General features: G+C 47.9%; 1 long non-coding RNA gene across 6 annotated transcripts; it reads right to left on the bottom strand.

Annotated features, from left to right (window-relative positions):
- Positions 1 to 8,590: 8,590 nt before the first annotated feature.
- LOC123052043 (uncharacterized) lies at positions 8,591 to 11,744 on the bottom strand. Of its 6 annotated transcripts, none has more exons than XR_006424425.1 (4): positions 10,681 to 11,731; positions 9,347 to 10,597; positions 9,102 to 9,265; positions 8,591 to 8,966 (listed from the first exon to the last, which is right to left on the bottom strand). It is a non-coding gene; the product is annotated as an uncharacterized lncRNA (long non-coding RNA). The 6 variants fall into 6 exon arrangements; XR_006424423.1 differs by having other exon boundaries at positions 8,591 to 8,973; positions 10,681 to 11,730; XR_006424424.1 differs by having other exon boundaries at positions 9,102 to 10,597; positions 10,681 to 11,732.
- Positions 11,745 to 11,750: the final 6 nt, after the last annotated feature.

The raw sequence follows: 11,750 nt of genomic DNA on the forward strand, positions 1-11,750 counted from the left end.
AAACTTATCGGATAATCATATTTGACAATGTCGGATAATCCTAAACATATACCGGATAATCCATATCTGTCGGATATTGCCAATACCATATCCGCTACCATATCCGTCGGATATCCGGTTGACAAAAATCCGTATCCGCATCCATATCCGCCGGATTCATGAAAGTGCATACCATATCCTTAAAAACGGATGCGGATTCGAAACAAAAATTATCCGTACCATTTACATCCCTACAACTGGATCAACATTATAAAGAATAGTTTCCTCTTTAATTGGTACTGGTTCTTTAATTTCTTCTTTAATAGGTGGGTGATATTTAAACCACTTCTCTTTAGGGAGATCAACATGAGTAGCAAATGATTCACAAAAGGAGTCTACTATCTCAGAATCAAGTTCATATTTAGTGCTAAACTTTTGAAAAAGTATCGGTATTCATAAAAGATTTAACACAATCATAATTAAACTTAATACCTGACTGTTTAGCTTCATCGAGTTCCCAATTTTCAGAGTTGCGTTTAATTCTTTCCAAAAGATCCCACCGGAATTCAATAGTCTTCTTCACAAAAGAACCAGCACAAGAAGTATCAAGCATGGATCGATCATTATGAGAAAGCCGAGCATAAAAATTCTGGATAATAATTTTTCTTGAGAGCTCATGATCGGGGTATGAATATAACATTGACTTAAGACTCCCCGAAGCTAGAGCGATACTTTCTCCTTCATGAGGCCAATAATTATATATGTAATTCCGATCACGATGAACTAGATGCATAGGATAATTTTTTTGGTGAAACTCCAATTTCAATCGATTCCAATTCCAAGATCCAATATCACCGCATAGCCTATGCCGTGCCAATGCTTTTCCCTTCAAAGATAAAGGGAAAACCTTCTTCTTAACTTCATCTCCGTGTAAACCTGCAAATTTCTTCCACATATATCAAGTGCATATCAGGATGTTCAGTTCCATCTCCTGCATAAGGATTAGCAAGCAGTTGTTCTATCATACCTCCGCCGCAATGTCCGGCAACGGTGGTGACGGCCACCACCATGACTAGGCTTCATGGGCACATAAGGCCAACGCCACCGCGCGACCGCAAACGGACGTCCGGTTTGGCCGGATTTTGTCCCTTTGGGTAGGGCGATGGGGTCGTGTCCGGGCGTGTCCTGGGATGCGGTGGCCGTGCGCCCAACACGTGGCCATCCCGTTTGCCCCATCCTGTCCGCCAGGGCCAAAAATGCCCATATTTTCACATCAAAACTAGTTTGCACGTCCAAATATTAATTTTCTGGAAATAAAAATAGTTTTACAACCCAACCGAAATTGTCTCTAATAAAATAGTTCTACAACCAAATTGAAATTGTCTTGAATGAACATAAAATGAACCAATACATCTATTGGTTGCCAATGTGATCCCATACGTGCTCAACCAAGTCAGTTTCAAGATCCAAATGAGTGTGCCAATCACGTAGCTCGCGATAGAATTGGACAAACTGTTCAAATGTGGCCGGTTCTTGGTGCAGGGGCTCAACATTTCCACCTTGATAATCAAATCCTTGGTCGAAGATACTGTCATCACGCTCGTCCTCGACGATCATGTTGTGCATGATCACACAAGCAGTCATCACCTCCCAAAGCTTCCTTTCATCCCATGACAGTGAAGGATTTCAAATGATACCCTACCAGGATTGAAGCACACCAAAAGCATGTTCCACATCCTTTCTAGCACTCTCTTGCATTTGGGCAAATCTCTTTCTCTTCTCATCTTGGGGGTTCGAGATTGTCTTCACAAAAGATGACCACTGAGGAAATATACCATCATCTAGATAGTATCCCTTGTTGTACTGGTGGCCGTTGATCTCAAAGTTGACAGGTGGGGAGTGGCCTTCTGCAAGCCTTGCGAAGACTGGAGAACGCTGCAGCACGTTGATATCATTGTGAGAACCTGCCATGCCGAAGAAAGAATACCACATCCAAAGATCCTGCGAAGCCACCGCTTCTAATATGACAGTGCACGCTTTGACATGCCCATTGTACTGGCCCTGCCAAGCAAATGGACAGTTCTTCCACTCCCAGTGCATACAATCTATGCTGCCAAGCATGCCTCGAAAGCCTCTAACTGCGTTGGTCGCCAACAATCTCTCTGTATCAGTGGCAGTTGGCTGCCTCAAGTACTCCATGCCAAACACCTCGATCACAGCCTGACAGAACTTGTACATTGACATCAGACATGTTGTCTCACTCATACGCACATACTCATCCACCAGATCGCCTGGAATTCCATATGCAAGCATGCGGATGGCCGCGGTGCATTTCTGGTAAGAGGAGAATCCAAGCTTGCCAAGGGCATCCGTCTTGCACTCAAAGTATGGGTCATGAGGAACCACTCCCTCTCGGATACGATTGAACACATGCCTTGCCATTCGAAAATGGCGACGGAATTTATCCGGCTTGAAGAGCGGGGTGTTGGCAAAGTAATCGGCATAGAGCAGGGCGTGGCCTCTCTCCCTGTTGCGGTTCAGGTTGGGAGCACGGCCAGGGAGTGACCCCCTGTATCGAGGAAGCTGCCGTTGAATGTGGTCGTGAACGACCAGTGCAGCCACCACAAGATCTTCATCATCCGACGATGAATAGTGCGATGAACAAATGAAGTGGTGAAATAAAAACTCATCTCCACTTTCCATACCTTTGTGGGCAAAGTGTCGAACACCTTGCGGTCGTGGTGGCAAAGAGGCCGCGATGATCACCTCGATGCAGCATGGGTGATTGGCGGCCGGCTACTGGCCGCTCTGGAGCACTCGTCAGAAGCTGCCGCGGCCGTGGTACGTCGCCGGCGGTCGTATCCCCTCTGCCGCCGGCTGCGACAGCGACGGCCAAACCTCGTCCGATCGACGGCCAAAACTACGGCGAAAGCGCGGGCGTGGTGGCAGCCATGTCGAGACGTGGTTTGGTATGGACGGCCGGGGGCTGCGCGGTGAGGAGGCGGCCGGAGAATAGCGGCGCAGGCGGCGGGGCGGGGCGGGGAGAGGGGGTGGAAGCGTTGGAAGCGAAGGGACTGCTAGTGTCCCCGACAGGCGGGCCACAGGGGGACAAGGGCGTGCGGCGAGCCCGTCCGCGCGATGTCCGTTTGACCCCAAACTCGGTGCAAGTTTGGGCCGGGGATGGGTCGAAAATGGACGGTATCCGGACATTTGTCCGTTTAGGGCCGCGCGTTGGGCCGCGCTATTCGTCAGTTCTACCCCAAACAGACGCACCCGGACAAGATGGGGTCGCGCGGTGGAGTTGGCCTAATCACGCCGCATAGGCCCTCCCGTGACCACCTCGATGACGATGAGGCTCGCTCCCGCAGTGGCGGAGGCACTAACAATATGAATGTAGTGCTAATTAGTTGATGAACAGTGCAAAAACCAGTAATTATCTACTGTTAAAAGCCTATTTTTCATTGGTTTGGCCCTCCCAGCCTGTTTTAACAGCCTTCGGCCCCCGTGATACAAATTTCCTGGCTCCGCCACTGCGCTCCCGAGGCCCCATCCTGGTGCCGATGAGGTGGTGCCTGCTGCCGCCTCTACACTGCCAACTTGTCAAAACCGCTCATCTTTGTTTGGTTTTGATAAAATGATGTACTATCGTGTCTCTGACATGTGGGGGCCTGGGCCATGAAGGGGTCAAATATGTAAACCTTTTTGCATGGAATCAATCACACTCTACAAAATTTCTCTGCTACGTTACCGTGCTTTATGATCCACAAAGTCTAACTTGGGATTCAGGAGTCGGTGTCCACTGTCCAGTGAACAGCAACTGCGCCGCGCTAACGAAACTTGAGCTCGTGATGTCGACTCGCCGGCCAATCAAAAATCACACGAGGAGGGAAATTATGTGTCGGTCCCCGTGGCCTTGATCGCATCCACACTGGATGCTAGACTTAACTTCAGAAAATCGTGGAATTCTCAACAACAACAAAAACTGCAGAAAATCGTGGAGTTGGTACAATTTGCTATTTTCAACGGTCCTTGATTCTTATTGTGCGAGACATAACAGGGTCCACGACTCGTTAAAGAATTTTCATCATTCCTCGAAGATTGCCGCACGAAATAGAATCGGATGGTGGTACGAAAAGGTGCCGATGCTATCATCAGAGAAATCCTCGCTCACGGCCTGAAAATCACGAAACTGGCCGACGTGTTCAGATCACGCTCCATAAGAAAACTGTGATTTCGTGTGGATTGAATTGGGTCATGGATGTGCTCATATCCGCTTATCATAAAGAATTCGGAATGTCCATATGGCGTCGCCCTCGCCAGGGGAGGCAGAGATGGGACTAACTTATGAAGTTATGAGCTAACCAATGAGCAGGAAAAGATTCAGTCTGCTCAAATGATATGGCCGGGTGAGCAGGAAAAGATGCTGCTACAGCTGACACGTCGCAATAGATTAAGTATGTGTGGCTAGATATCGTTTGGAGTTTCAACCTTGCTAAATAACAATGTCAGATCAATTCGGCTAAATAACAATGTCAGATCAATTCGGTTCAGTAGGCATTATTGCATCCTCTCTGGGTTATACCTTAGTCAATCATCAAACTGATTTTCCCGCAAAAAGATGAATACTCCCTCATATACAGGGCCAGTATGAAATATATGTTTTGCAGCTATACAAGGCCACCAACAGTAATCGAGGCAAAATTAATGATATTTTCTCGTACTAGCAACTTGTTTAATAGTTGCGTGCATGCAGTCATAATGACAGTCAGCTACTTCCTCCACTCATTTTTCTTGCATGCATGTGGGGTATTAATGATCCCAGTAAACGAAAATAAAAGCTGACTTTCAAAGCAGACATTAAATTTTACATTGATATGTGTAATTTGAGTTTGTGGCCTTGTATATAAAAATGAAGGGAGTAATTTCTTTTAAAATGGCAGTTATCCCGCATTCATTAAGAAGAAAAGGGTTGCTCGGTTAATTAGGAAAACCGAGTGAAAACCAAATTGCCCGGTTAATTATGAAGAACCGTGCAAAAACCATCACAACCGCTGAGCGGCACACGTAAGAAAATCATCACAACCGCTGAGCGGCACCTATAAGAAACCCCACACACACCGCTTCAAGAAGGGCATCGGGGAGACAACACACAAGCATCATCGTCATCACTTCTCCCCGAAAGTATGATAAAATAATTATTCGGTTTTTGTCACTCATAATGTGCAGACTACTAGTAGTATATTGCAAATGATGCAACCTTGCATTATCGTTCAACCTTTCCATTCAAAAAATAAAATTATCAGCAGCAAAGCAGATGCATGTGCAGCAAAGCGGCAAATCGTGCCACTGGCAAGCGCTCTCTTCTGTTCTATCTTCTTCGGGCAACACACCGGAGTGCCGATTGGACACATGACTCCACTCATGCACTTTTCTGAGCCCCATGTGATGCGTCAACTCTCCCCCTGATCCGATCATCATCATCCGAGCATCCATCTGCCTTTGCCTTGGAAATCTGGTAGGTTCCATGGCTACCTGTCCTGCGCCGCACACGATGGTGCTAAGCTGGAATTGGAAAATTTGGAACCGCTGGGATGGAACATTCCATTGAAAATTTAGCCAGGAGTGGAAACTTCTGGAGGAGAATTCTTAAACGGAGGAGATGCGCAGCATGGTTGGGATGCTTCCAGATATCTGCTCAGGATATGCTAGTATATACACTGTGGCTGTCAGGCTCAGGCACCGAACTTCCAGCGATAAACAACGGGTTAGATGTACTAGATGATTAGGCACTAGTAGAATGCATGTACTCCACTCTGTTTCTGGTTCAGCTGTTGCTTGCAGAGAAGCGGCCAAATGCGACGGCCTGATTGATCTATAGGACGAGAATTTCTGAATCGCATAGGACGAGAATTTCTGAATCGCATAGAGATAGACGAGCAATCATTGCTCAAGTCGGGTGTCGTGCTATCTAGGGCGGAATCCTGATGCCGCCGATCGATCGATTCCCTGTGTTTTTATGATGATGATGATGATTGCCCTAACTGACAGCTCTCTCGACTCTCGAGCGCCTCTTCTAGAACAGTCTAGCGTTTCTCGTCGTGGATTCAGATACCCAAATAGCCTAACTGATCGGCACCCTTCACCCAAGAGAAAAAAAAAACGAAAACGAAAACGATCGAGCAGCCAGCCCAACTGATTAATTCCGGGTGCAGGATGATCTTATAGTGCGACCGTTTTTTTCTTTTCGAAACGGAGGCATATAGGGTCAGTTTGGTTCCCTTCGTCACCTTCATGCCTGGATAAAACACTAGCCTGGTCTTGGCCTGAGAAACTCAGAAAAGCTGCCCGACGAGGCTAGACGTGTTTGGATCACGTCCTCTGCCTGGCCAGCTGTAACTACCTGTATCAATCTATAAACTATTGTTGGCCCACATCTATACATAGCTAGCCCCACAAAAAGGTGTCATTAGCACTCCAGGCCAGCACCCAGGCGTCCAATTCTCGGCGCCTGGGCCAGGCTAATGACTATGCCTGGTGACTCGCCAGGCTAATCAAGATGGCAGATGCTCCAGGCGAGGCTATCATCCATTACCCAGGGTATCATCCAAACAACGTTCAGGCCAGAATCAGGCAAGCTCCAGGCCAGGCATAAAAACATGAGGAAGCGAACCAAACTGACCCATAGTGCGACAGTTTTGAGCTGATTTGGTTTCCTGTCTCCCGTCTCTGGCCGCTGTAAATTCACGCCGCGAAGAAACAAAAAAAAAAGACGGGAGACAGGAAACCAAATCAGCTCAAACCCCACTTTTTTTAGAAATGCTCAAAATCCACTCTTTTTTTCTGAGAAATGCTCAAAACCCACATGTTTTCTCGTGTTTGTCCACGACACATGGGGCCGGGCCGGCGTGGTCTTGGTCACATGGCCTGCTTGCATCAACCAGCAAGGGCACGATCGAGCGGCGCGACGTTTGCGGCACTATTTGGGTCGCTGCCGCCCCCTATCGATCGACGAACGAACGAAAGCTAGAGATGGCATCGCTGCTGAACCGGTCGCCGGTGGATCTTGGTGCGCGCGCGGTCCCGTCGCGGGCGAACAGAGGTCGGCGTCACGCCGGAATCAAATCTCTGGGTTGGCAGACAGTACGTACGGTGCGCTACCCGACGTCGTGCTCCCGTGGATGGACCACTCCACTGTCTCGTACCGCCGGTCTACTAGTACTAGTACTGTCTACGCGATGACAGTGAAAACCGCGGGAATAACAGCGACGAGTCCACGTCCACGTCGTCGTTCCAGCTCGCAGGCTCCATTTCCAACCGAGCGCCAGCCAGCGGTGCGTGCGTGCGTCCACGCGGTTAGAAATATCCGACAACGTAGGCCGAACAAAAAGTTACTAACCGGCCAAAACCCCGCGACGATTGCTGCGTCGGTCGATCTGGGTCCGGGCAAGGCAACAGAAGGACGTGCGTCATGCACGTAGTATAATCCAATCCACGGGCCATGAAAACGAAGTGGGTGGCGCGCGCACTAACCGGCAGCACGACCACGACGGCGGCGGCACCAAATATCCGCCGCCACCGTCCAATCGCGCAAAAGGCAGCTCCTGCTCCTCTTCCTTCGCCTTTTCCGGCCGTCGTTTACCGGAAACAACACGGTTTCGAGCGACCCCTTTCGCTGTAGCCCCCGACGTGCGTAGCGGTAGCAGCGGCCGATAAAAGAAGCACGTCACCGGAGCCCGCGCCGCACGCTGAGTCCCGTCCCGACGCCTGGTACGCGATCGCGTCGAGCTGCGAAGGTTCCCCTGGACCCCGGGCCGATACTGGGGCGGTTGGTCGCCGGTCCGCGGAAACGCCGCGCGTGGCGCACGAAAGCCCAGTCCATGGTCAAGCGCGCGTTCGTTAGGCCGTTCGTTGGGTGCCGGGTCGCTGTCCGCCGCAGCGACGTCGCGCCGGGACGAGCGACAGCGACGCAGCACGCAACGCACGCATGGTCCGTCCGTCCGTCCGGGGAAAAAAAATCCGTGTGCGCTTCATGCTAACTGAATTCCCTGGAGGAACGATGGTGCAGTGGAAGTCGCCATCGGCATCGGCTATGGCCTTATCACGTCTTTCCTTCTCGGCGTAGGTGAGGATAATACTAAGTAGAGGGGAAAATATCCAGTGCTACCATCCGTTAGGTGATACGGTGATACAAGACTATATAGAGCGTTAGATATACAGGAATGGACTGGATCAGTTCACTCAGCTGTTTACATATGCCCCCACTAACATTTGCATCTTGGCCCCAAAAAGAAGTATGTGTTGGTCAAAACTCCTGTCACATGTTTCTCCTTCTAAGCCCCCGTTTCTCAGAAAACATACCGTTTAAGAATGCAATCAGCAACCCCGGGTCAGAATGATTATCATAAGATATACATATAACCGGTGAAATCAAATATAGGCACTTTCAGCACATATTCCTACGAGCAAACAACACTCCTTAATTTTTCTAAAGTTCCAAAACAATAGAAACAAACATCCCTTTGCCACATTCTACAGTTTGTTCTATTACAAAGTGAAGCAAAACAAATTGTGCTGGCTCCAAATATAAGCAACAAAACATGGCAAACCTTCAGATATAAAAGCATGTTGTTGTGCAATAAAGCAAACCAGAGCGGTACAATCTTCCAGATTGACAAAACACAATGCAACGCTTGCCATGAAATTGCACATATATGTAACAACAGTTATAGTTCAGATTTGCTAAACTAAATAGGGTGCTACACCTAAACCTAAAAGGCATATATTACAACTCTTGTCAACTGCTAACACAGACGATTCCCCTAATTACACGGCAAGAACACCAAAAGGATGAAGATGTTTCTGCTCCGGAATCGGTAGACCCAGCCATTTGGTCGTTTTCCATGTTTCTTGGATGTTGAAAGCATGCACATCATCTATTGGAACATCTGCCTCCCTAAAGAGTCACCTAGATAAGCAATGGTTTTATCCTGCATTCTGAAACATGTCCAAATTAGTACGAGCTGGTTACATGAAAAGTTAAGATGTCCCTAGCAAAAACAGTGTATCTGCATACTTGCATATCATCTCGTAAAAATTCATATCAAAGGAACATCAACATATACCTTCAAGAAAATTGAGCGGTTTTAACCACTAGCATCTTTGTCTTGCAATCAACATGACCTTAATATAGTTCACAAATTAACATAGCTGAATGAAACAATATTGCTACAGATCACTTGATGAGTTCATATTCCTACACCAACCCGTGGTAGGCACAAAAGCACACCTACAGGATAAAATCAAGAACTAGGACCTTAAAACTTTCAAAAAAACAATACGACACCAAATATGGGAAATGCAAAATAACCTTCGAGACTGGTGCACCTTCTTATCCCCCTGATCTATTTTGAAGCTTCTTGACCTATAATACCATGTAAAAAAACCTTTTGTTGAAATACGAGACCATGACATGCTCACAAGCAATCGAGTTATATTCACCTCTTTTTTTTCCTTTTTACATTTGTTATCGTGTGTGAACCATGCTTCCTCTTTGAGTAATAGTGTATTTACCCATAACATTTGTTAAATCTCAGCTCAACATAAATGGTCAGTAAGCTAGTTTATTACAGCTGCATAGATTTCTAGTACTCAGTTGTCCCAGCCTGATATAGAATTCAACTGGGATTTTTGTTAGTCAAACATTCTTGGGCCTCGTCTGGTATGAATTTAGTGAATCACTCAATCTATAGACAATACTTCGAAATAGTCTAATCACTTACTCGACTAATAATACATTTTGGTCCGAACTTGCGCTGTTCTGTACATGTGATTTTCAACTATACTATATGTAAGAAAGATTCTATATTACACTCTATAAGAAAGATTATGTGTATAATTCAGCTAGACATATTAAGAGACGAAGAAACAGACAACATTTAAACACTGCTAGATTTCATGTTTAGCAATATGTTGTAACCGAGTGACTGAACAAGAACTTTTGTCCACACAGCACGCATTCTTCTAATTCTCTGCAAAGATTAAAATATTGATGCATATATCTGCTCCGAACTAACTTAAACATCGATCTGCTTGTATTGCGTGGCGAGACATGAAATTTCCATAACCACAACTAACATTAGATGTAGTTGTACTTCTATAACTTTTTCGCTTCTTTTGTTTGTTGTCATACAGTTGCAACAGCTGCTTTCAGTTCATAATTTTAGGAACATCATAGCAGACTTCAAGGACTACATTGTGGAGAGCAATACACGATACTATGAAATTGGAGGATGAACAACCAAATGCAGTGCAGCTCCTTCAATATTTGCTGAGGAATGTGCAGCAGGCAAGCACGGACTACAACTCACGCCTGCTCCAGAATCGCCAATGCATGCATCACTACAATTGGAGGCAGAGTGAGCTCCGACCGTTGTGGTCGGCACCGAGAAATTGACCTGTACATCTTCATTGAGCCCGGCTGCCGGCAGCGATTGGTCATGCAATATGGTAGCCATCGGTGCCGGCAAGACATGCCCCATCGGCCCATCGTATCCCATTCGAGTGACTCGGATAGGAATCGACCGAACGACACTGACTCCCGCAGCGCGGGCATCTAGTCCTAAAATCAAATAAGCAAAATCAAAAAATTAAGTGCGAGAAAACGGACCAGATGCGTACGGCGAAGGAGGCGCTGCCTCTTACCTGATCGTCCTTGCCGAGGGTCTCCGGCTCCCACGACGCGTTTGGCTCCAGCGACGGCGGGGGAAGGTCCATCTCGGCTCCTATGAAACTGACCGGGTCTGAGCCAAGGAATCGGCACGCGCACGAGTTGCGCTGGATTTGTGCTAGCAACAGTGGATGGGGGCAATGCCCTAGGCAGTGACGGCGGCGGCGGCAGGAGACATGCCCTAGGCGGCGGCGGTGCGAATTGTATCAGGGAAGAAGCGAACAGAGAAGATGGATATGCACTTCGTCGCTGAATTAGGGAATAACCCAAGGTGTTTTCTGCATACATTGCAATGCCAAGGGACCCTCTCGATCCTGTACCACCAGTCCAGATCGAACGGCCCACCTAGTCTTGTATCACGGGAGCACCTCAGGTCTTGTATCACCAGATATCTACCCCTAAGTAGAGTATATCTGGATAAGGCATGCATGCCCTCCTACGTTCTGCACGTTGGACACACTCACACAGTCACACATATGAGGTATTGTATCTGGATAACGCTGCCAACGAGGTGGATATACAAAGACGATGCGTTCCGGTTCGGTTCCCAGGCGGCACGCAAGCGAGGCGACGTGCATGCTTGGTGCTCTTCCTGTGCGGTGCGGTGCACGCATGCCGCTCGCCGGATGTTGGGTCATCGGGTGGTTTCATGGTTTGACCGTCTTGGTAGAGCGAGGAGAACAAACGAGGAAGGAAATAGCATGTCTACATGGTGTGTGGCCGTATTGGCAATGAGATGAGAGTTGGCTTACCTTTTTGTTTTCTTTTGATGAGTTGGAATAGTCACGTTTTTATTCATGTCACGGCGATCTACGAAGCAACCACAGAGTCAATGCACTCTGGTGGCACCTTCAAACAAACCTTAGGCCAACTCCACCGCAAGATCCATCCGGACGTCCGCTTTCGTCCGTTTGGGGTGCGATTTGGCGGACGTCCGGGGAGTGGACACGCGATGGGTGCATCCCACCCAACGCTGCAGGGCTCGTTGGACCCCAAACGGTCCGCCCCGGCTTTCTGCAGCGCCTCACAGCACATGCCTCGCCAC

The sequence above is a fragment of the Triticum aestivum genome, chromosome 2D (assembly GCF_018294505.1).
Source record: "Triticum aestivum cultivar Chinese Spring chromosome 2D, IWGSC CS RefSeq v2.1, whole genome shotgun sequence".
In the NCBI taxonomy this organism is placed as follows: Eukaryota; Viridiplantae; Streptophyta; class Magnoliopsida; order Poales; family Poaceae; genus Triticum; species Triticum aestivum.